Source organism: Dama dama, chromosome 32 (assembly GCF_033118175.1).
Source record: "Dama dama isolate Ldn47 chromosome 32, ASM3311817v1, whole genome shotgun sequence".
In the NCBI taxonomy this organism is placed as follows: domain Eukaryota; kingdom Metazoa; phylum Chordata; class Mammalia; order Artiodactyla; family Cervidae; genus Dama; species Dama dama.
In genome coordinates this window covers 23,017,730-23,044,678 of record NC_083712.1, presented here as the reverse complement: position 1 = coordinate 23,044,678, position 26,949 = coordinate 23,017,730, and the positions used below count along the sequence as shown (strand labels likewise).

The following is a 26,949-nucleotide window of genomic DNA, read 5'->3' as shown; positions in this document are numbered from 1 at the left end:
ATGAGGTTTGGGGTTTGGTTTAATTTTTCTCCTGTAGCCAGAACGTTTGTGATTCAGTATTTTTCCTTACTTGTGACAGCATTTGAAAGAGGAGAGAGAAGTACAGCTGGCACACTTGAAAAGTTCTAGGCCTACTCCTTGCCAAAAAGAAAATCCAAGCCCAAGATGCCTCCTCTGGGAGCGAGACTACAGTGTGGGTAAATTATGCCCATAATGCAAAGTACTCCTCTCTTTCCCACAAGGAATGTGTGCCTTCCAGAACAATAATGCCACATCCATGCTGAGCTATCTCAGCTCTCAGAATCATGGTTTATATTTTCTGTCACCTGGTGGCAAACAGTGATTTGCAGCCTAGAGGTTACTTAGTTGGCAGGGAGGACCACTCAGCTAATTCTCAAACTGCATTTGGACAAAGAGAGCTGCAGATTCCTTTAAAGGTGGGTTTACCCCTTCTTTGAAGGCCTCCCTAGACTCAAAGGTATAATGCAAAATAACAATGATTTCAGATCCTTCTCTAGCCCCTGCTCTCATAAGACAGGGTCCTCCTTTGAAGAAATTTGGGCTTCCCTGGTGGCTCAGTCAGTAAAGAATCCGCCTGCCAATGCAGGAGAACCGGGTTCAATCCCTGGATTGGGAAGATCCCCTGCAGGAGGGCAGTGGCAACCCACTCCAGTATCCTTGCCTGGAGAATCCCATGGACAGATGAGCTTGGCAGGCTACAGTCCGTAGGGTCACAAAGAGTTGGACACAACTCAGTGACTTGCACTCACTCACTCACTCACTCACTTGGAGAAATAATTCTTTGAAGCTTTTACCAGCTGGTCAATGTCCTGGAAACCTTTTGGAAACAGTGTGAGAGTAGGAGACGCAGGACAGTTTTCTCGGCAGAATGAGGCTGCAGGCGGTTTTAGAGCTGCTTGGTCTTAAGTGTCAGGCTAAGGAATCCTCCAAATTCTTCAGAGCTGAAGACGTGTTTTTGAGAGCCGATCAGGAAAGAAGCACATGTAGCAGCAAAAGGGCTTTACCAGTAGCAGGAGAGAGAAGTCCCGGGTGGACTCTGTCGTTAACGAGCTCCAGGACTCGGGTTCAGTTCTAGCCCTATCCTAAAAACAAGAAGGAGACACCCAAAAGGATAATTAGGAATAATCCTTTGTGATGATCTCTGTGAACTTCTAGATTCCGTCTTCTCCCCCCTCACACCCACACAACCATCTCTCTTCACATATTCATAAAAGAACTGTAAAGTCAAAAAGGGCTCCCTTTGAAAACAGAGCATCCATTAAAAAATCCAAACGGGGAGCTATTTCTTGAATAAACACTGAGAGTCTGTCTTTTGTCAAGCACTTGACTAGGCATTAGGGATACAAAGTCAAGTAATAAATAAGCCTTGACTCTGAAGATGCCTATGTTTTAGTAGAAGAAAGTGCAAGATTCCAGCCACAGGATAAGTGTCTTCAGAGGGTACTATGGAAGCATTTAGGAGACACTTCTAAATTAGATGAGGGGCTTCCCTGGTGGTCCAGTGGTTAAGAATTAGGCTAGCAATGCAGGGACCCTGGTTCGATCCCTGGTGTAGGAAGATCCCACATGTCACAAGCAACTAAGCCCAGAAGCCACAACTACTGAGGCCAGCATGCCCTAGAACCTGTGCTCTCAAGAGAAGCCACTGCAACGCGAAACCCCCACACTGCAACTAGAGAGCAGCCCCTGCTGTCTGCAACCGGAGAAAGCCCACGGGCAGCAACAGAGACTCAGCGCAGCCCATAAATAAATCAATAATAAAGTGAGAAAAAAATAAGTTACATGAGCACACGAAGGACAGCGTCTCGGAAGAAGTTATGCTCTTACTTTTGAAGCATGTGTAGAAATTAGACAAGAAAGAGAAAAGGATGAAGGTGGTTTTAAAGAAAAGAAACCACATGAGCCATTTTCCCATACTAAATAGACACAGGGAAACTAGAACAAATAAAGTTAGGGAAAGAAGCCAGACATTTCTGAAAGACGCATGAAAGCTTTGAGTCCTAGGCTAAGGAATCTGAGATTTATTCATCAAGCTATGGAGAGATGTGGAAGGATTCCTGAATGAGTTAATGACATGATTGGACAAGTATCTTATAGCAACTGTTCTGACAGCATTCTGAATAATAGTTTCAAAGAGAGGCAAGAATTTTAATTAGGTGGTTAATGCAATAATTCAGGTAAAAAGGTGAAATCCTAACCTAAAGGGATGACGCTAGGGTAGAAATAAAGCAGCTAAATGAAAACGTCTGAAAAGGTAGAATTCAAAGGATTCAATGACTCATTATGTATGAGAGGTGAGGGAGAGAGACAGGAGGGGGATGTCACACAGGTGTCTGGCTTTATCAATGACTGAGTAGTGATGGTACTCATTGAGATAAGAAATTAAAAGTAACCAATTTTCTGAAAAAGCTGTTTTAGATTTGAGACTTCTGTAAGACATATAGTCTCAAGACAATTGGACATCGAGATGTGGAACTTTTCAGAAAATCAGAATTTGCAATTCCATATGAATATGGATTACATACTCAGAAAAAAAGTTGGGAAGAAAATATGTCCTAAATTTAATGAGAGTTATCTCTGGTATAGATTTAAAGATGGAATTTCCTTTCTATAGACATACATTTTATCTTTCAAATTTATGTAGTGACTACATATGACTTTTATTATGGATAAACTTCCTTTTAACACTAAAATAAAAACTAGTAAGAAAAAGAGAAATGTCAATGTGGTCTAGAGCACCATCGAGCAATACAGGAAACCTCTGAGAAAAGTGTCTTCTGGTTTGACAATATGGAAATCATTTGGGAATTTTACTGGAAGTCCCTTTCCATGAGTAGAGTTGTAAATGGGCTCAGAGGAAGTAGAGATAGCAAGTGATGCTTTCAAAAAGTTTGACTGCAAAAGGAAGCAGACATATGAGTGGCAGCCTGAAAAAGAGGTGACCGAGCACAAGTAAGATGCTAGTTCAAAGGAACATCTACAGTTGGAATTATCTCAATGTATTTCAAGGTAACAGGAAAAAGCCAATACAGAATCAAAAGTACAAAGCAGGGAAGGGATGACTACAGCAGCAGCACCTCTAAAGAGACAGGACGACCTTGAATCTGAATGTCAAGTGAAGGAATAAGAGGAAAGTAGGAGAATATGGGTAGAGAAATAAAGAGACAAAAATTAAATACATGCGTTAGGCTCAACTCTTTCCCGAACCTCATGTAGATAACAGTCAAGCTATTAATATATGAAAGTACAAAAATCCAAAAGGAATGGAAACATCAGTGATACAATTTCGAAAGCTGAAAAGCAGATGGATGTGTGGTAGCTGATTTAGCAGATCTGAGAAAGCTGGCAGTGGAAAAAAGCTAAAGAACAACCCGATGCACATCTCCCCATCTGCAGGAGATATACTCAGGGATGGGGGGTGCATCTCTCGCAGAATGCTGGCAGTGTGGGGTACCCCACTAGGCAAGAGTTAGGGGAATCTGTGCCATCTACCAGGAAAAAAAGCAAAGATACTGACCTTGGAGATTCTGTGAGAAAATAGCCAGCCAACCCACTCTACTCTACCATGAATCTCATCATCAAATCCCACCAACAGCATAGTTACCCAGAAAAGACTACTGTGAAACAGTCTTGAAATTTAAAATATATTAATAAAAATGAAAGCCCAACAGAAAAGTTGCAAGTTAAGGTGAAGAAATCTAGAAATCAGAAAAAAATCTAGAAAAATTGAGAAAATAGGGAATAAAAGAAAAAAAATAAAAGAAAGAAAATTAGAGAACTATTCAAGCAAGCCAACATCCATATAGTTAAGAGTTCCAGAATGAGAGAATAGGAAAGGAAAATGGAATAAAAAAAATCATCAAATAAGACAAGAGAATTTCCCCAGAGCTGAAGGATATGAGTTTCCAGGTCAGAAAAAATCCACCAAGTGCCAAATTCAATGAATGGAAACACAACCACACCAGTAAATTTCGCTGGTAAATTAAAAGAAGTGGCAGAGGGGAGTAGGGTAGAGGGGAGGGAGGAGCGATTTTATTTTTTTTCTTTCCCCACAGAGCAAAGGAAAAACAGGTTGCATATGAAAGATTAGGGATGTAAATGATTTTGGACTTCTCAACAGCAATGTTGGAACCAAAACGATGTGGAAAATGGGTTCAAAATTCTGAGGAAAAATCATTTGCAGCCAAGAATGCTAAACCTGGCCAGGCAATCAAGTAAGTGAGAGAATAACATTTTCAGACACGCGAGATCTCTAAAAGGGGACCGCTGCGGGACAGGCACGGTCATCAACAAGCCAGCCTGCAGCAGATCAGAGGCTCCAAGGTAGCCGGTTCCAAGAAGAGGAAATTAACATTAAAGGTTGCAGGGATCAAGAGGAGATTTACACAACTGGGAAGAGGATAAGGGAAAACCAAGCAGATTATTATTAATCCAAGAAACACACACACACACAAAATGTGTGTTTTAACTGCCTCCTCTTCATGCCTTTGGTGAGGGAGGGACTCCCAGCCTAGGGCTATGGGCTTGCTGAACACACAACACCTAACACTGGGCAGATGGCATCTCAGCAGTTTATTAATAACAAATACAACCTCGGGAGGAGGACACCACGGCAGGACCACACAGAGGTTGCTCTCAGGAACAGAGGGAACCAGCAGGGCCTTGGGGAGGCAGGCTTTGTAGCATCAAGGGGTTGAGGTGACCCCTGGGTCCTGCACAAGGATGTGGCTGACTTGTGTGAGTAATGCCACATGCTAGCAGGGGACGGAAATTCATTACTCAGAAACAGGCAGGAAGGCTTGTCCAAGGTCCCCTTGGAAAGGAGGGCCGCTTGGCTGGGGGATGTAATCCATGGGAGGAGTCGGGAGAGGAAATTTGGTAGGTATATTATTGAGGGTCTCCTGGTTTCTCCAGGTATCAAGGATGCACATCATACTGGGTCTTAATTTTAGGCCTCACTGCACATTGTCCAGGAAAGAAAAAGTAATTATAACATACCTATGGCTTGGCTGTGAATAGCATCTACATTTTATAATAAATAAATGTAATCTGCAGGAAAATGTCCGCATGTATTGAGAAGGAGGAGTTCTTGCTGCATAGCCTAGCTAATCCTCACCCTGCATGGTAGGAAGTCAACAGAAAGTAGATAAAACGGACAGATAAGTAAATAGCAACATACACAGCATATTTAGAAATATGACCATAAGGACCCAGCGTCTGCTAAAATGGTTGCTTCTGGAAAAGAGAAACGGATAAGAAGTCAGGGACTGCTGTTTTTTCATACCTGTTTGTCTCTTTGAATTAGGTGCATGAATAACTCTGAAAAAAAATGTTAAAGCTAATTTTTTTAAATTAATGAAGATAAGTTTGTTGTTGACAGGAAAGAAGCCTGAAGAATTTATTGACGCTGAAATGTTGGCTCTAGGGTTGGAGCATGGCTGGCATCTCCCTGCTGGGACCTCTTGGGTAGATTACCCAGCCTCTCTTAACCCCTGGTGCCTCTGCTCTAAAATGGAGCAATAATAACCATATCCAGCTTATGAAGCGCTGGTGAAGATTAGCTGAGGTGATGCAAATCAAGGACTTGGCCCAGTGCCTGGCGCAGAGCGAGCACTCAACTGATGACATTTTCTCCGAAGAGTAAAAAGCAGTCTTTTGCTGAAAGGGATGGGGGAGACGGTGAGGCTGGGAGTTTCAGGAATGAGATGAAAACTGTGAAGAGTCGCTGAGGGAATGGGCCTAAAACTGAAAACAACGGCTGTGTGAAAGTGAGGGTCCCGCTGAGGTGAGACCAAGAACACGTAACGATTGGACGCGCGCCACTGTCGTCTGAGGCAACAGGGCTAGTGCAGGCGCAGAGAAACCAAGGGCTTGGGTGGAGTGGAGTCCCCAGCTCTGCAGAGCAAAGAGGGCAAGAGACTTAAAAAAATAGTGGCAAGAGAGTGACTGAAATGATGGACAGCAGAGTTCAGGCTGGAAATGAAACCTGGCAAAAGTAGAAGCTACCTGATGGATGGAGCCTGGAGGGTTTCCTGCAGCCGAAGAGGATTACAGGGAGTAAGAAGGTGGTATGAGCCAGAGGGAAAGGCTATCTCCTACAAAATCAGAAGGGAGGTGATGGCAGTTTTCCGTTTCATAGCTCCATGGTATGGAAAATAACACAAGACATGGGAAAAAAAGTTTATCTTATCATATCCTCGCAATAACCTTAGAAAAAATGAAGAGAGGACAGAGGCGATAACTGATATCTATTGACTACTTAACAGGTATCTGGATTGTGGTAGGCCTGTTACATAATAATTTTGTCTTTCACAAGTCTTATAAGGTAAATAGTAATATTCCCATTTTATAAGTGAGTAAACTATAGTTCAGAAAAATTGAATAGTTGGTTCCAAAGTCAATATAACCTTCAGAGCACCCAGCTGCAAAGACAGGCTATTAGTAAGACAACTAGCTGTGGGAACTAGGGAAAAATGTTTCTTTTTCCTCAAAATGACCAAGTTGGGCAAGAAATTCTTTAATACACTTCCAGAAATAAGACTCTAAATAACTAAGCCTGTGAACATCATTTTTCTCATTCATCTAGTGGAGGTAACAAAATTGACCTTTACCCACCTCAGACAGTTGTTAGGAAGATCAAATGAGACCATGTATGTGAAATGATTTATATATTAAGATGTACTATATGACTGACAGTTTAAAATATTGAGAAATACAGGGGGAACAAATCAAAGTCATGAAGAAGAAAAATAGGGAGACAGATTCAAATAATATCCAGTGGACACTGACCCACCCACTTATGAGCCCAAGACCTTGGTATGATTATCTCATTTCCCTGTCCCTCAATTTTCTTATCTAGAAAACAGGGATTAAAAATTGGACTACCTCATAGAGTTGTAAGAGGTACATGCATTGATTTATAAAAAGCATTTTTGAGAAATCCCTAGCACCACAAAAGTGATAAAATATTAACTGATCATCATTGCTACTACTATTTTCCAGATGTGGCATTTTTGTATAACAATATATACTATACATGTGTGTGTGTGTGCACTCAAACGCTCAGTCGTGTCCGACTCTGCAACCCTATGGAATGTAGTCTGCTAGGCTCCTCTGTCCATGGGATTTCCCAAGCAAGAATACTGGAGTGGCTTGCCATTTCCTCCTCTAAGGGATCTTCCCAACCCAGGGATCAAAATTTCTTGCATTGCAGGTGGATTCTTTACCGTCTGAGCCACCAGGGAAGCCCCATATTATATATATAATATATACATACAATGTGTTTATAATGCATACTAAGAAATATAAATATGTATTATTTACATACATTAGGCAAAATGCCACTCCTGAAAAATATATAATACACACAAATTATATGATGTATAATTTATATAATACTACAAAATAATATATTAACATTTCTTTATATATATAATACATATAAAATGAGAGAGAAACTCCCCAAGGATCAGGAGAAAACTCAAAGGGGACGAATCAAGAGTCTGAAATGGTAATAAAGACTGAGGTTAGAAAAATAATATGCGAAATAAAGATACTTGGTCGGCTGCCAGCAGGACCAACAAGTGGAAATAATGGCAGTGCCCTGCACATGTGATACGTGCCACCCCATGGAGTCTGTCTCCTCCATTGCCTGCAGCGCATCAGTCCTCCAGAGATACCACTGTGTTCGTTCATCCTGCACCCAGCCACGTGCCAGTGCGACATTGTGCTAAGTGCTGGAGAAGAGGAGATAAATAAGCTCGGTCCTTGCCCTTAGGCACTTACGACTGAAAAAAGTCACCTACTTAGGCAAATTGTTCCAGTACAACCTGGAAACCGCAATTTTTTACAAGAGAGAGAGAAATAACTGCAAAAATTGAATGAACGCTTACTACGGGCCAGGTACCATGCAAGCGCTATACATATATTATCTTACTTAATCTTCCCAAGAAAGCCAGGACTCCAGCTGCCGAACTATTGTTGTTATCAGTTTGCCTCCACTAAGAGCACAGGGTCAGGAGGTGGTTGCCATAATCCAACTGGGAAGGGCCTGAACTAGAGGAGTGGTGGCAGGAATGAGGAGAAGGAGACGGATTCAAGTTATATTCATGGGATTAAAATTCACAGATCTTGGCAATGCACTGGGTGCAGTGGGTGAGGAGATATTAGAATCAAAGAAAACTTCCAGAAAACTCTGGAGGGGCTTTGCCCAGTGACATGATTCTAGAAGGAACAGGCATTTAAACTTCTTTAAAAACCCAAGCTTATTTTCAAAATTCTTCACATATCAGAGACTGCTAGTTTCCTACTTAATAGCTATTAAGTCATCTTCTTAACTAAGAGAACCTGTCCATTAGTTAGTGCAAAGCCTCCCTTCCTGGTAGGCATAGTTAATGAGATACCAGCAGAATGCATGGGATGAGGTTGTAGGTAAGTTCCTGTGTTCTTCTCCCTTCTTTCCTAAATGAAACATGGGTGCAATGGCTTGAGCATTAGCGGCCTTTTCTGTGGATGACCTTGAGGATGAGCACTAAAAGCTCATGGAGGAATTAAAAATAGAACCGCCTGGGGCAGTAAAGTCATCATGTTACCACCATACCAACCCTGGGCCACATATATTTGGCTCTGCCTGGAGAGAAAGTGAACCTCTTTCTTGTCTAAGCTATTGTTATTTCAGATTTCTTTACTGGCAACTAACTACTATTCTTCTTTCTTTCTTCTTTCTTTTTTAAATTATGAAAATATGATAACACATTTACAGGAGACTTGGAAAAGTCAGAACAAAGTTACATATCTAACTGCTATTCTTAACTGATATACAGCCCTCACCACAAACATGAAACTCCCTTGCTTTCTACCACTGCAGGTCTCTATAGTCATTTTAGAGAGCTACTCAGACTGAGAATCATCCTCCACAACTTTTAAGCAGAAACTGAAACCAGAAACCCAAACCTCAAAGAGTTCTCCCTCTTTGCTCCTCCCATGTCTGACTCTGCCCAAGAGCCCTGGCTCATCTGAAAGTCAAATTGAAATCTGATTCTCAGTTTTTTTTTTTATATGACCATGTAGATGCTACCAACTATGACCTGAAGTGAAGGAGGGTTGTACAGGAGAAGATGAAGAATTCAGTTAAGAGGAAGTTGAGTTTAAGAAGACTTGAGGATAGCTAGGTGAAGTGTCTTGGGGCTGCTGTAACAAAATACCATAACCTGGGTGACTTATAAACAAGAGGAACTTATTTCCCACAGTTCTGGGGGCTGGGAAGTCCAAAATCAAGATGCTGACCGGTCAGGTGTCTGGTGAGAACTCATTTCCTGGTTCACAGGCGGGGCCTGTTCCCTGTAACCTCACGTGGCAGAAGGGAGGGGATCTCTGTAGAACATCTTTTACAGAGGCACTAATTCCATTCACCAGCATTAGGCCCTAACCACCTCCCTAAGGCCCCACCTCCTAGTAATACCTTGGGGGTTAGGATTCCAGCATCTGAATTTTAAGGAGATGAAAACATCCAGTCCACTGCATGCAGACTGTCAGAATGGGGTTAGATATGAATGTGAAGCCCAGGAGAAAGATGGGGGGTGAGGATTTGGAACCACAAACGTGGATGGGGTCCCTAGGGAGAGTGTTGGAAGGAGAAGAACAGTCAGGGGTGAAAGACCCCTAGCAGCACCAACCTATAACATGTGGGCAAAGGAGTCCTAAAAGGTGACAGAAAGAGCCCAATGTAGTTGACGAACGAGAACCAGGGAAGAAATGTGTTTATGAAGAGCTGTGGGGAGTAAGAGTAAGCTCCCTCAAGAAAGAAAGAGTGATACTCTTAGTGAAGCCTTCCTTAGGAGCTATTCCCACCTACAATCTTATTTACTTATTTATTTATTAGACTGGGTCTGTGCTGCAGTGTGTGGGCTTTCTCTAGCTGCGGTCTGTGGGCTTAGCTGCCCGTAGCAGATGCGGTCTGAGTTCCCTGACCAGGGATGGAATCCGGGTCCTCCATGTTAGAAAGTGGCTTCTTAGCTACTGGACCACCAGGAAGTCCCTACAATCTTATTTAAATGCAGGCTCTCTTCCCTGAGGGCTGATGTGTGATGCTAACTAGCTTGTTCTGACTGGAGGCTTTCCTCAAGCAGAGGGAAGGGAGGTGGGGAGCAGTAGAAATCTAGAGACAGGGTAGTGGAGAAACCCTACCTAAGAAACCCTCTCGACCACCAACTTCCCACGTAATTCTGCGAGGCGACATGAGCCTCATGCTCTGTCTGAGCACCGTGGGCCCTGTTTGCCACCTTCCAGCAGTGAGTCCTGCTAACCAGAAAGCCTGCAGTCCTTGCTACTCTAAAGCCAAGAGTTCATTCATCACAGTTATAGTGAAAAAAGGTGAGAAAAGCAGGGAATAACACAAGACAGTCTCTGAAGCCATAGCTGGTCATTTAAAAAGTCGTGCATATCCAGTTCTTAAATTTGAAACAGAGTGGATAATTTGCATAAATAGATATTTGTCAAAGATTATACCTTTTGATACAACTATGACCTTTTAGTCCCATAATTCAGTTTTAGAAGTCTATGTCAGTATGAAACTTGGACTATTTAAAAATATATCCTTTACATTGGCTAAGACTATCTCCATATCTTTTACTAAACCACTTTAATAATTACAGAGGAAGCATAACCATGATATGTAAAAAGCATGACTTTACCTGTTTTTCTTTTGTAATATGCCTATAAACACTAAATCTGTCAGGTGCTTGCTGTTTAATGCAGTATCAAGGTACCTGTTCTGTTGATGATTATTTTGATGGCTGACATCCTTTGTTTTGAACCAGATGGAATATTTTTTTATTGCTGCAGAGTCTCATTGGTTTATATTTCCTTTTCCTAAGAGAACTACAGCTATTTCTGTGAGATGCTCAATGCTGAATGAGGCTAAGATAAGACATCAGATAAAGGATTCATCTGATCACAGAGGTCCATCTGTCACACTGGGCTTTTTAAATATGCAGTACTGTGTGCAAGAAAGGTCATGTAAATCCTACTGCCTCCAAGATGAATGGAATATTTATTGAAAGTCTTGCAATTATGTTCTAACAATTGTGTCTAGTTTTAAAGATTCATTTTCCAACACTCAGATCCTTGATCACTATAATTGCATTCCATATCTCCAGAGTGCCAGATGCATAAGAGAACAGGGGAAGGGTGTCTAGAGGCATACTCTAAAACAACAATGGAAGACAGCCCAGAAACAATGTCCCTGCTCTGTAATCAGCCGCACCACAGACTTGTGAGAGGAACTGAAGAGGTCATGAAGGAAGGTTGGCTTGTCAAATGGGATTTTCCTTTTCCATCTAGAGAACATTTATAATTCCTCCTTGTCCAGATTACACAAAGGCCCTCTGCTCTTCTTCCTACATACAGTCTCCATTTAGAAGAAAATTACTTCACCCTTTAGAATTTCACCCTCGATGCAGTAAATCACGGTGACTAAAGAGGAGTCTTGATCCTCTTTGCAAGCTGGGACTAGATTGTATCAGGAAATGTTTCATCACATTCTTTTCCTGTCATTAGAGTCAATTATCATGTATATTTATGCATTCCTTTGTATGAAAGTGCAGTTTGGGTCTGAAAAGAGCCTGTACAAAAGGGCATTTTTAATTAGACAGCCTATGTGTCTCCTGACTCAAAAAAAGGGAATAAAATGATATGTACCTGTACTGGACAAGCTCACAGAAGTGAGTTTCTACTGCTCAGCGGTCCTCATTTAGTAGAGCTGATGAGCTGTCTGCTGCATTCTCACGACCTCACACATCACCCGCCAAACATCCAGCTGAGCTCAGACCCCACAGATTATTATTGGTAATGATGTTTAAAGCAAAAATGGTTTGAGCATAGCACCCGGAGCTTCTAATTTGGCAGTTAGAGCAATCTTGTTGTGACTTGTAAACTTTGCACTTAATTTGTGGGGTATTTAATACATAAATTAGGTGTAGGGCTGAAAGTCATGGTGCAGATTTAATGCCTTAAATTGTGTCCAGTCTATGATTCAAAATGAGCACTCCTAAATTTCCAACCAAAAGAAAAAATAATAATAGTGCTTTTCTCTTAAATCCAGGTAAAGCACTCTTTGGCAGATTTCAAAGCCTATGAAGTGTTAAGGGAGTGTTGTTTTATTTTCATAGGCAAAAATAAATAAACTTGCTTCCTTTAAGAAGGATCCAGAACCTTCTGAGAGAGAGCTCAAGTGCTAATATCAAAACTGAAAATGTCCAGCTCTTGCCCTGACAGCTGGGGTCAAGGCACACAGTGATCCATCCACACAGCTGGGGGCTCCCCCAATTAAACAGATCCACTTCCTTTGAACCTTCAGTTGATGACAAGAAGGAGCAGGAGCCGGAGCCGTGCTGAAGTGGATGCAATGGTGAGGGGGCCAGCGGTTGCTGCAGTGACATCTGTTTTCAAAGGCAGCAGTTTTGAACAGGGTTCTGTGATGAAGACAACAATATCTCAAGCCACAGTATATGTCCTGCGGTGGCAGTTGTGGGTTTTCATTGCTGGCCAGAAAAACTTCTCTGCCAGTTTAGGTCCAACTAGGGGGACTTGTCAGTTAAGTGAGAACAGCGAGTTATAACAGGGGGAAAAAAAATTATCACCCATGCATGTAGAGTACCCTTTAGAGAGAGAGTAAGTAACTCTGGAAACAGCTGGGGATAAAGCTTATATATAGACTTAATAAAGGGGAGGGGGCCCCTAGGACATCAAGTATAAATTTCATACACAGTTTGGACTGTCTAGAGCAGTAAGAGAAGTGTCTCTGTTGACTCACACAAATGCCAAATTTTACATAATTTTATGAGCAAAAACATTTAGCCTGTTACCTAGCTTCTCTCTCATGGATCGCTTGACACTTCTTTCTCCCAAGTTCTTATTATCACACACCCTGGCGGTTCATCTGCTATCATTTCTCTGCATTTCACAAGCTATACTCATCGATGCTGCATGGGAATGTATTTAATTTCCTGCCTGAGTATCAGCGTGCTGGTCCAGACCTGCTTCGAAAATTTTCTTTCATCTGTCCTCTTCCTTTCCAGACCAAGAGAGTGGAACCACAGGAATCCGATTTCGATATTGACCACTCACCCCAGTCTAGGATCTCATTATTAGTTAGTTTGTCTTTCTATTTTATCATGAGAATGGCTTGTTGGTCACATTAATACAATGCTTTTGAAAAAAATTTCTGGACCCTCTTTTGTACTGGCTTTGACTTCTTATTGTTGGTTTTAGGTCAGATATTTGTAGAGTGCTTGGTAGACTTAGCTGCAAGTTGATTGATTGTATTGCTGTCCAGTGTCTGAGAGAACCTTGATAGTTCTGCTCGATGGTTACTATTATAAATATAATATTATTTATATTAAATATATATATATTTCAATATATAAATAGTATTTATACTAAAAGTATAAATCTTTTAATGTACTATTTTTGAGTTCATTGTTTGGCAGCAAAATGGAGACAAGTGTATTAACAACAAAAATCATAATCGTGGTTCTTCTATTGTGATCTTCATGCCTCAGTACTGTGTCAACTCCGCAAAATGGCACCATCTCTCCTGCGTAGTTTTCTAAAAGTGTTTCCAGGGTGTCCAAATGTGGCCCACACCACCATCTGAATGACTGTGTTGAGAAGCGTCTGAGAACACCATTTTGTGTGAGAAGAGCTTCTTGCAGGGGTGGTGGGAAAACAGTCCAAAATCACCTACCCGGTTTCTAATTGCATCCTTGCATAATGTTGGCTGAAGAGACTGAAAAAGCTTTTAGTGTGTTTTTAAAAATACCTAAAACATCACTAAAGTTCAGACCTGCAGGATTTGTGCTCGGTCTTGCATCCAGTCTCTCTGTGTTGTGTGGAGTTTTGGAAGCGGTCCAAGAGCACCCCTTCAGGCCTTCCGAGCAGTCTCCTTTCCTCTGGGTGGAGGGAGGGCTGCAGTCAGGCTGATTACATCTGAGCTGCCATGCCATCAGCCTGGTGACCAAATCAAGCCAACTGCCTAGAATTCCAGCAGAAACTGGAAATGTGCATCTAGCAGGAATCAGCTTGAGCAAAGAGACCTCTTGGTAAAATGCCTGGGATTGTTGGTGCCATGATATTTGCCTTTTTTGTTGAAAGCAGATGTTCACCACCACTCCCTTCACAGTGAGCAGCCAAGCCAGCTTGCCTGCGACACTACTTTATAGCATAATCTTTGTGGTTTCACTGTCTTGGCGCATCAGTCCTGATTTCTATAACAAATACCTTTCCCCGTCTACTCATTATTATTCCTTTGTCTCTTCCTGGGAAATGCATTTATCTTTTTTATTTTCCGAGTCGGATGTGTTCTTTCCTCACACACCTTCCCTTAGTCACATAAACTATGCAATTGATTGTGATAATTACTGTTAGCTTAATTTATACTCCTCAAGCAATTCATATTTTCTTGGACTATCTACTATAATTTAAAAGGGTTACTTCTTATAGGAAAAAGTAAGATTCTTCAATGTCTTCTTTGATTTATAGTTGAATATGTCCTACCCTATGATATTTCAGAAATCAGAAAGGCTCGTTTTTCAAAAAATATTTTAGGCAACTCTAGATTTACATTAACTCTGTACAAATACCAGAGTGTCTTCTTTAACTAAGAATTCATAAAATAATAGACTCTTAGAGCTAGAGTTTATAAATTCTCTAAATAATGATTTTCAGATTAACATACAGGAATTCTTCAGAGGTTTCACTGGAGAAAAAGGAAAAGAGACACTCCCCAAAACACGCATACACACACCATGCTTGTGCGCGTGCGCGCGCACACACACACACACACACACACACACACACCACTCACATAAATAAACCTCCCACTTCAAATAGAGCAGATCTGTTGTATTGGACTTCTCCCTATAACATCTATAGAAAGGGTCACCTACATGACCCTTTTCTATGATCCTTTTCTTTTTTTTTCTTCTGGTACATAAACATCAGTGTAAAAGTTCTGATTACTGGGGTACAATCTCCTCATTGTTCTAAAAAGATAATAAAGGTCCAAATGGCTTAAGTAGTTTAACCAAGGCATTGGCTTCTTATGTTCTTGTCAAGTCCCTTCTCCACTCACTTTCTTTTTAAATTCTTATTTGTTTATAAAATATATGTTTAAGGTCTTTAAAATTATGGTTATTTTGATTTTTATATTTAACTTTTATATTTAAGTGATATATTTAAGTATTTAGTTTACAATTATCACTATAAATGGAGGCAGTTTGAGTTTTATGACATAACCAGAAAGCTCTTTTTCATTTCCCTTGAGCACCGAAAACTATCGCTGTGAACTGTGCTCAAAAGGCATATTTATGTATCCTAGAGCTGGCCTCATCAAGATTACAATGTATTTTTCTCATTTTATATATAGATCAGAGAACTATAAAATACAGGACAAAGAAAAATGATACACAAATAAAGCATGAGTTTCATTCTGCTTTTCAAAACAATTTACTACGCTTCTCTGGCCATTATGCAAAGTTTACCCAAGTGCTGCTCAAGTCTGTTAATAAAATATATTTGACAGTCCTAAAAAAGTTTAAGAATTTCAGAAGTATTTATGGTATGCACTTAAAAAGGTTTTCTGGAACTGTTAAGGATAGCACCAAAAAAGGATTAGAAACTCCATTATTCGATCTAAAAGGATAGGTTTACCTTACATAAATAATTTCAAAGCCATTTTTTCCTTGATAATTTAGTGCAAAATACTTGCAGCTAGAAGTAAAGATGGCGTTGAAGTTTCCCAAGGATGAGATATTAGGGCCTTGAAATTTATCTGTTAAGCCAGGTGCCTATTGTGACTGCAAGCCCTTCTCTTCTGTTTTCTTCATTTAGAAAGCAGGGTTAGCTAATCTCATAAGATTTCTGTGAAAAACTATTACAAATGACAGTAGAAACCTTTATAAAATAAGATGCAAAGGAATCCTATTAACCATGAAATCTGAATCATGACCATTATAATGACAACTACATTCATGGGTGATTATGACCAAACAAAGAAAGAGATAGTATTTAGCTAAGAAAAAGCTAGAAAGGAACACACATCCTCTATATTTTGCAAATGGATTTTCCAGACTAAGTAGTATGTACATGTACACATATGTGTATATGTATATATACATACATACCTACACATGTAGATGTAGGTATATGTGTATACATGAACGTGAAAGTCACTCAGTTGCGTCCAACTCTTTGTGACCCCATGGACTATATAGTACATGGAATTTTCCAGGCCAGAATACTAGAGTGGGTAACCTTTCCCTTCTCCATGGGATCTTCCCAACCCAAGAATCGAACCGGGGTCTCCTACATTGCAGGCGGATTCTTTACCAACTGAGCTATCAGGGAAGCCCAGGCTTATATATGCACCGTGGTGGTTTAGTCACTAAAGTCATGTCCGACTCTTGTGACCCCATGGACTGTAGCCTGCCAGGCTCCTCTGTCCATGAGTTTCTCCAGGCAAGAATACTGGAGTGGTTTGTCATTTCCTTCTCCATATATATGCATACACATATACAAACACACAAACTTTGTAACGAGACATGAGTTTCAAACTTCGTTCTATCACTTACAAGCCAAAAGACCTTATTCAAGTTACTGAATCTATTTCAGCCTTATTTTGCTAAATGAAGTTGCTAAAAACCACTCAGTTGTTGCATGGGTGAGGTAAAACTGGATGAGAAACTTTATATAATGAATCTGACACATAGTAAACACCCTGCTTTCATAAACACATCCCAAAAATGTAACATCATACATTAGTAAGCTTTCAGATCTTGCAGAAGTTGTTGTTCTATAAGTGCAACCAGCTCCTCTGCAGGTCTTGTGCAAGCTTAGCCTTTAGAGACAGGGCAATATTTTGATACAAATCTTGACTTTGATATAATTGCTTTTCCACATGTGTTTTGCCTTAGTGCAGACTCATATAAATGGCTTGAATGAAAATCGGGGACAACAGTTCACCTATGGGCAGATCTGGTCCAAGAAGACCAGGTTTACACAAGCTGCAATTCATAATACATACTTGTAATATCAAAAATAAATGAATCTGATGGCATGAATAGTTTCCTATGAACCAAAGTTGAAGAAACATCACAGTCTTTTCATCTTTTCATGTTATCATTGTTATTATTGTCTCTTAAAATAGCACAGTCCTGCACATAAAAACCTTATACCCTCTACTGAACAATCCTCTGTCCAATCTTTCCTTGAAGGGTGGTCTCTCTTGAGAGGCAGTAACTTCTTTCTTCCCTTGTTGGATTCTGTTGCTCTTGTTTCTGTCAGTTTACATTATTTTAACATGAAAAATCAATACTTGTAAAAGGTCATGAAATCAACACATAGAACTTTGGGGGCATAGTAGAATGAATACATTTAATTGAGAATAATGAACCATTTTGTTTGATTTGAAAAAATATTTAGGATTTAGGATTTGGAACCTCTGTACCATTAAATCCTATATGCAGACCACATGGAAAAATGCTAAAGCAAGGCTAACAGACTTGGAGTCTTATCTCTGCTCCCACCTCATTCGTCTCCTTCACCATCAATACCACCGCTGCCACCATCAAAGTGGCTCCAAGGAGCAATCTCAAAACCTGTGAAAATGGTCTCGCTACAGTCTGTCTGGGAAAAGGATGACTTCTGTTTCTGGAAGCAAGAAGAATTCTGCCTTAGGGATTGCCGAGCTCACAATGAAGAGAGGTGAGCAGGGAATACACAAAAGAGAATATTTAAATAACTAATAAGAATACAAAAGATGTCAGGACTTCCCTGGTGGTCCAGTGGCTAAGACTCCAAGCACCCAGTGCAGGGGCCATGGGTTCAATCACTGGTCGGGGAACTAGATCCCAAATGCCACAAATAAGAGTTCCCATGCAGCATCAAAGACTCAGCACAGCCAAATAAATAGAAAGAATACAAAATATTTTCACTAATCTTCAGCTATTAGAAGAATGCAAATTTTAAAACTATACTGGGATTTCAAGACATCCATATTGGAAAGGTCAAAATAAAGTACAAGAAGCCTCCAAAAGTCTCCCCATGGCAAAAGGCAACCGAAGCAGTCAGAGGTGAACAAAGAGAAAGGCTATGAGCAGGTCAGGAGGCTGAGTTCTGGGTTTGCAGCAAGGTAGGCTTTCTGCAGCAAGCTTTGTGCAGAAAGCTGAACACATAACTGATGAGCCCATGGAACTTGACAGGGGTCTACATAATATTTAACTGGAAGAAAGAGAGACAGAAATGTTTATCTTATACGTCTTAAGACTGTTTCCTAGAAAATTCAAATGCACAGTGCTCACTGAATCTTCCTTCCCTGGGGGTTTCCCTGGGTGCTCAGAAGGTAGAGAATCTGCCTGCAATACAGGGGCCCCCGGTTCGATCCCTGGGTCCAGAAGATCCCCTGGAGGAGGAAATGGCAACCCACTCCAGTATTCTAGCCTGGAGAATTCCAAGGACAGAGGAGCCTGGTGGGCTACAGTCCATGGGGTTGCAAAGAGTCAGACATGACTGAGATTCACCAGTAAGATTCACTAAATCTTACCAAAAACAAATACAAATTCTTCCTGGAGAAAAGCCTCCTTTATATAAGCTCCCAGGTTACCCTGGGTTAAAATCAACGAATGTGAGTTTATAATCGAAGATCAACAAATATTGGGGAAAATAACCTTGAAGGAAGCAGATAGATCAAGTTTAAAGTCCTTATTAGTCCTATTAGTCTCATTAGGACTATTAGAGAGAAATCTTTCATTATTTTGATAGGTAAGAATGAGCAAGACAGAAATTGCTTGACATATTGGAAAAGGATTCCAAAAGAAATTTTATAAATAAAATGTCAAATTAAAAGCTCAATTGACAGATAGAAAAGTAGATAGACGAATTGAGATCAGTGGACAAGCAGTGAAAAAAGCTTAGGGGTGAAAAAAGATGTGTCATGAAACTGAAGAGGGTCACTGTTAGATTACACATATGTGAAGCCAATTCATGGAATTGGTCACCACAGCTGTGGCTAAAATGAGACGTGAGACTGAGAGGATTTGCAATGAAGGATTGCAAGAAGCATCCAATATAGATATACACCATGTTCATGGACAGAGAGACTCAATATTGTAAATATGTCAATTCTTTCTACACTCAATTCCAATCAAATTTGAAACTTTTTATGGACTTTGCAAGCCCATTCTAAAATTATGCAGAAGGCTAAAGGGTCAAAAATAGCCTAGACATTCTTAAAGAAGAATAACATATGGGTTGCTTGCCTCACCTGTTATCCAGTTTTATAAAGCTAGTATTATAATGCAGTCCATTGGGTCACAAAGAGTCAGACACAACTGAGTGACTGAACAACAACAATTAATCCAAAGGCAGTAAAAAAAAACAACTCATTACCCAAGAGCAGAACCAGCTATGTGCTCTGTTTCCCAACACAGGCACCTCTGGCATTCAGCACTGGACTTGCCGTATAAGACTATACCACATCTTGCTGGAGGTTTATCACACTGACTTTCACCTCCTAAGTGCTAGTAGCCACTATCAGTTACCATGACAACAAGAATGTTATCAACACATTTTAAGTATTCTCAGGAATTAGGCAGTACCTATGCTGGTTGAAAATCAATTTGATTCTACCTAGAAAATACTTTTTTTTTTTTTTTAAACAAACAGAATAAGAAAGAGAACTGCACCATATTTGAGAGCTAAACTTCAAGTGTTGGAGCAAATCATGTGCCTTTGCAAAGAGTAAAGGAGTTTCCCACAGCTCGCAGGCCTCTGAAGCCTCAGGAAGAAATTTAGGGGGAGGCTCAATGCAGTTTTTCTTTTCTTTCCTGGGACCTCAGAGTGCAACCTGGAGATCTCCATCCAGAGAAAAGGATAAGAAACAGCTTTTGGGGAAATGCTCCCATTGAATGATTTCCCCAGGTAAAAAACAAGAAAACTTCCAAACCATCTAAGAAAGACAGTACAGTTTTAGAAGGACTAGGTTTCTTGGTGTATTATTGGGCACCAAGAAAGGGGTTACTGAGGAGAAAAATGTTCCACTTCACAGTCAATCAGAGCAGAAAGAGATAGCGGAGGAAATAATAAAGTGCTGTCTCTCAAAGATAAAATCATGGCAAATCCTTGAGGCTTGACAAAAATGAAAAGGGCATATAAAATTATAATTCTGTATTATAATTTTATAATTGTATAAAATTATAGAGCAGTCAAATGTCTGCCTCAGATAATGGACACAGGGATATCCCTTAATGTGCCCAGACTCCATCCTACTTATCTAAGATTTATAGATTAAGTTGTGTAATTATTGCTTGTTGTACAATAATATGGGGTTCACATAAATTCAGTTTTCAAAGGCTAACTCACGTAAGATGATTATATATTCACTTAATAATAAAGGAAACATGAATTATTATAAAAGCATTTATCTATAAAGATTAAATTCACAGGAACACTGGAGAGGGCTTTGCTCACACACACAAAAAAGCCTGTATAGTACATGTAAAATAAAATAAAATTATATTTATCATGTGTTATAACAATAAATTATATATATTATAACATACATATGCAATGTTATGATAATGTGAAAAAATAATATACAGTATATATAGTAAATATAAACAAGATGAAAATGACTTGTGTAAGCTAATAGCTTACATGGGGTCACAAAGAGTCGGACACAACTGAGCAACTGAACTGAACTGAAACGCTAATAGCATTGGTATTCAGCTATTCAGCTTTTTAAACTACTAATGATTATCCATGGTTCTATGAGTAAAGGTCATCATCAGTCTTCTACACCACATAACTAGATTTTTTCAGAGACCCATTTGCCTGCCTAAAGCCATGTCTATTCATTCATGCATTTATTCATTCAATAAACACTAGCTCTGTTCCTACCATTTACCAAGCACTAAAAGAAGCACTTAGGAGTCTCAGCCCCAGAAAATATCATAGCTTATTAGGGAAAGCAGAGAAACAAAACAAACGCTGTGGTTAAAGATCAATTGTTTTCATAGGGAACACTGTACAGCTAAATAATAATATATGTATGATGGGGGCGTGGAGGCAGAACAGAAGGCAGTTTAAAAGTTCTTCCTAAGGTGATACTGACACTGATTCGAATTTTGAGAGATAAACGGTGGTTAACTAGGGGGAGGCACTTATCCACCCTCCCCCATAATGCCTGCCAACATTTCCCTGTATCTTACTCTCATATTGCTGCTTCAGCCCTCAGATCCAAAGAGAAATACTTCTCATTTCTTTCTGCCTCCGTTTCTGGGTTCCAGTTACACTTTGCATATAACAATCAGCCAGATTTGTATGTTAAGGGGAGCTAAAGAAATCTAGAAAAGGCAGATCCTTCTCACCAAAAACGATTGCCTCGCTGCGCACTCAAGAAATCCAGCCTGTGACTAAAGTTGATCAGTCCTCTCTTTGCTCCAGGGAGAACTGTCACTGTCCTCTTATTCCATGGAGCACCTGCCAACCAGGTCAGAGGCTGGAAGGGAACATGATATTAAAGGGGAAATTAAAGTGCATTGGTTTAATATCTTCAAAATGTTATCAACAGACACGTGCCTAAAAACCTTCCTTAGGATTATAAGCAAGACTAAGTCAACTCCTCCTATTCCCTTCTCCCTAACACTGTTCTTCCTTTTAGGTTGGGAATTTAATCCTGTATTTGCCTTCTATAATTTTATTATAGAAGTTTTTAATTTTTGCAGCCAGAGTGGGAGAGACTCAAGCTCATCAACATATTGCATCTTGAGAAAAAAGATTATTGTAACAAGGTTCTTTTATTTAGGACTACAGCTGAGTTGGATATCTAATGAATCATACACAAATGAGAAATTTAATATAGAAGCAAGTATTTTCGTTACATAAAGAAGACATATTTTCTTTACAGGAGTTCAGCTTCCAGATTTAGAGAGTAATAAAAGAACTACTGGTACTATTTACATCAGCAACACAGATATTCCAGTTTTAAAAGGTGGCATTGATAATTATTATAAGCCTGACTTCTCTATCTGCTTTAATGAATGCTTACATGAATTATATGTATCTGCATGCAGTAAGCCATTAACCAACACATCTTACTTATTGCTGGTTCTTTTAATGTAAGTCAGAAAATCATCTACAAGCTCACGCAAATTAACAAGTGAAGCAATAAGACTCTAATAGATGAGCATCAGACATTTCAAATAAGAGAAAAAAATTAATAAATATACAGGGAAATAGCTTTTTCATACTGAAGAAGAGCAAGCAAGGTCAATAACATATGATCAGTGATCATTCAATTAAGAAAAATATAAAGGGATAAAACCCAATTATATAAAGTTGAATGAAAGTAGGGTCCATATATACATATATGTGTGTGTGTATATATATATATGTACATATATATATATATATAGTTGCCAGTGTTATAAGTCAATGTAACAGTTTTAGAAAACGATTTGGAAAGACTCTCTGAGATTATATTATAGTTACACACTTGCACCAAGTAATCCCAAGCCTGGGAATTTCTCTTAATGAAATGATCCAAAATAAGAAAAACAATTTGGGTTCTACAATAATAATTTGGAGTTGGCAAACTTTTTCTGTAAAAGTCCAGATAATAAATACTGATGCTTTTGAACTGTGGTGCTGGAGAAGACTCTTGAGAGTCCCTTGGACTGCCACCCAGTCCATCCTAAAGGAGATCAGTCCTGGGTGTTCATTGGAAGGACTGATGCTGAAGCTGAAGCTCCAGTACTTTGGCCACCTGATGCGACGAGCTGACTCACTGGAAAAGACCCTGATTCTGGGAAAGATGGAGGGCAGGAGGAGGAGGGGGTGACAGAGAATGAGGTGGTTGGATGGCATCACCGACTTGACGGACATGAGTTTGAGCAAACTCCAGGAGATAAGAAGGACAGGGAACCCTGGCATGCTGCAGCCCATAGAGTTGCAAAGAATCAGACATGACTTAGTGACTGAACAACAACAATAAATATTTTAGGCTTTGTAGACCATAGTGTTTCTGTCTCAACTACTCAACTCTGCCTTTATAGTGAATAAACAGCCATAGATAATATGTAAATGAGTATGTCTGGCTGCGTTCCAAAGAAACTTTACTTACAAAAATAAGTAGTGGACAGGATTTGGCTTTTGGCTTAAACCCAGCTTCATGGTGTTGTTTACTAGCGGCAAATGAGTGGAAAAAATCTAAACAATCTTAACAATTAGAACATAGTCTCACATAATATGAATAATCCACTTAACAGTTGATTATGTAGCCATTAAGATAACAACAATTATAAAAATTATAGCAGCATGGGAAATGTTAAGTAAGACACAGGATCCAAAAGTATATACATAGCAAGAAAAACTCTATCCGTACAAGCAGGAAGATTGAAAGGGAATACATAGAAATTGCAAATAACTGTTTGCTATGATCTTCACGACCCAGATAATCACGATGGTGTGATCACTCACCTAGAGCCAGACATCCTGGAATGTGAAGTCAAGGGGGCCTTAGAAAGCGTCACTATGAACAAAGCTAGTGGATGTGATGGAATTCCAGTTGAGCTATTTCAAATCCTGAAAGATGATGCTGTGAAAGTGCTGCACTCAATATGCCAGCAAATTTGGAAAACTCAGCAGTGGCTACAGGACTGAAAAAGGTCAGTTTTCATTTCAATCCCTAAGAAAGGCAATCCCAAAGAATGCTCAAACTACCACACAATTGCACTCATCTCATATGCTAGTAAAGTAATGCTCAAATTCTCCAGCAATACGTGAACTGAGAACTTCCAGAGGTTCAAGCTGGTTTTAGAAAAGGCAGAGGAACCAGAGATCAAATTGCCAACATCCTCTGGATCATCGAAAAAGCAAGAGAGTTCCAGAAAAACATCTATTTCTGCTTTATTGACTATGCCAAAGCCTTCGATTGTGTGGATCACAATAAACTGTGGAAAATTCTGAAAGAGATGTGAATACCAGACCACCTGACCTGCCTCTTGAGAAACCTGTATGCAGGTCAGGAAGCAACAGTTAGAACTGGACATGGAACGACAGACTGGTTCTAAATAGGAAAAGGAGTACGTCAAGGCTGTATGTTGTCACCCTGCTTATTTAACTTATATGCAGAGTACATCATGAGAAATGCTGGGCTGGATGAAGCACAAGCTGGAATCAAGTTTGCCGGGAGAAATATCAATAACCTCAGATATGCAGATGACACCGCCCTTATGGCAGAGAGTGAAGAAGAACTAAAGAGTCTCTTGATGAAAGTGAAAGAGGAGAGTGAAAAAGTTGGCTTAAAGCTTAACATTCAGAAAACTAAGATCATGGCATCTGGTCCCATCACCTCATGGGAAACAGATGGGGAGACTGTGGAAACAGTGTCAGACTTTGGGGGGCTCCAAAATCACTGCAGATGGTGACTGCAGCCATGAAATTAAAAGATGCTTACTTCTTGGAAGGAAAGTTATGACCAACCTAGATAGCGTATTAAAAAGCAGAGACATTACTTTGCCAACAAAGGTCCATCTAGTCAAGGCTACGGTTTTTCCAGTGGTCATGTATGGATGTGAGAGTTGGACTGTGAAGAAAGCTGAGTGCCGAAAAATTGATGTTTTTGAACTGTGGTGTTGGAGAAGACTCTTGAGAGTCCCTTGGACTGCAAGGAGATCCAACCAGTCCATCCTAAAGGAGATCAGTCCTGGGTGTTCATTGGAAGGACTGATGCTGAAGCTGAAACTCCAATACTTTGGCCACCTCATGCGAAGAGTTGACTCGTTGGAAAAGACCCTGATGCTGGGAGGGATTGGGGGCAGGAGGAGAAGGGGACGACAGAGGATGAGATGGTTGGATGGCATCACCGACTCGATGGGCATGAGTTTGGGTAAACTCCGGGAGTTGGTGATGGACAGGGAGGCCTGGCGTGCTGCGATTCATGGGGTCACAAAGAGTCGGACACGACTGAGCGACTGAATTGAACTGAACTAATGATGGGTAAGATTTGGAGTTCATTATTTTCATCGTCAGTATTAAAGATTTACTTGAGAGGTAACACAAACTGTAATCACTCAGAGTAACAGTGCGTTGCTGTCATCACACAGCATCTGCCTTTTGGTGAGAAAAAGTGTAGGAAAACAAGGCCAAGGCTGCTGGCGCTTTGCTAGTTCTAGGGTGATCAGATTCCTAACTGTGGTCCATCGTCTTGCAAATTGACTACAACAGCGACAATAATCAGATGAAAATTTTTCATGACTTAAAAAAATCCCTTTGCACTACTGGGGCCAACTCAAAGGGTCTATCAAGCTCTTGGTCAATTAATAGCATGTTCATCATAGAGGATGGGAGTCTGTACATTTTAGATCTTATCCTTGTAGTAGCACACCAGAGGCCCTCCTTAAATAAAATCCCATATATCAGCAATTGAGCGCAGCTTCAAACCTTGGTCATAAAATCTCTATACTGTTGTATACTGCTTAATACTGCTTAACGTGTTTATGCTATCTCCTTTGGTCTACGGTACTCACTGTAAAAGGATATTAAAAAATTTTAATATAATTCTTCATTTCTTAGAACACATTAAAAACATGCATAACCACTCTATAGTTTGCTAGTTAAGAGCAAGATCTGGATCCAGATAGCCTAGATTCAAATTCCAATTTCTTAACTTCCTAGATATTATATATGAATTTAGTTAAGCTGGTTAACTTCCCTATGCCTCATTTTCTCATCTGTAAAAAACAGACACACTAGCAAAACCTACCTCCTATGGTTGTTCTAAAGACTAAAGAAATTACTGATACAAATTATTTATAATAGTTTAGCATACTTGGTTATAGTGAAGATACACTGTTTCTTAATATTCAGTAATTGTCTATTATTATCTTTTAAAACTAAATTCCACTAATATTTTATTTCAAATCACTATTGTTCATGGAATTTTTGTCTCACTACTCTATTCATATTATTTTCTCCTCAGGCAGCACATAAAAGAATTATGTCAATTTCCTAAACAGACAATGGCTCATATACCATGTCTCATAAATCTATAGCATTGTAAAAACTGCAATGGAAAAAAAAATCAGATTTACTCTGGTAATCATCTTAATTTCACTGTTCCTCCACAAACACTGCTTTCTATCTAAAAGCAATACTGACAGTCACTTTCCCCAGCCCGCAGTCAGTCTCCAAGAAACACTGCGAATAAGGTAACAAAAGTCATCTTAGACTTTCAGTGAGAGTTACATGGGAAATGGTGGGTCCTCTCCAGGATGTTTCTAGGAAACTGGTAAAAAATGTGTTCTGGGATTTGTGCTGTCAGACAAAAGCAAGGATCTAACTCAGCAACACAGTGAACACTGTATTTTTTATTCTAAGTCATAATCAGCATTCATAGGATTTTCAATAGTTGCTGTCAACAATCTACGTTTATTCTCCAAGTGTTGCTGATTGAGCAAGTTCTTAAGGTATCAAACTCTGAAAACAGAAGAGTTGGAAAGTAAATAATATACATAAGTGGAAAGTAGCATGCTGTATTTGATGCCATCTGCAATAATAAATATATTTGTATTTTCCTACTTATACTAACATCACCATTTTTGCACTTGCGAATAGTCCTTTTGTAGTGTATCTAGCACAGAGATGCTTTTCCAACTTTGCCCATCAGTCTTCTACAGATTTTCCCTCTCGCCCATTAAGTTTAGCCAGCCTTCACAATCCTAGCAGAGTTGATGACCAGATTATCATTTAGAAGTCGTTATAATCTCAACTGGAAGGTCAATATAAAAAAATTTCATAGAAATTATTTCTGTGGAGAAGGAAATGGCAACCCACTCCAGCTTTCTCACCTGGGAAATCCCGTGGACAAAGGAG

The 26,949-nt window shown here is 39.8% G+C and overlaps 1 long non-coding RNA gene across 2 annotated transcripts in view; it reads right to left on the bottom strand.

Annotated features, from left to right (window-relative positions):
• LOC133050484 (uncharacterized) overlaps positions 1-26,949 on the bottom strand; it is a 152,411-nt gene that overhangs the window by 1,198 nt on the left and 124,264 nt on the right. For both annotated transcript variants that reach the window (XR_009691631.1, XR_009691630.1), the window contains one exon: positions 787-1,103. This is a non-coding gene — a long non-coding RNA (uncharacterized LOC133050484). The remainder of the gene's footprint in view (positions 1-786; positions 1,104-26,949) is intronic.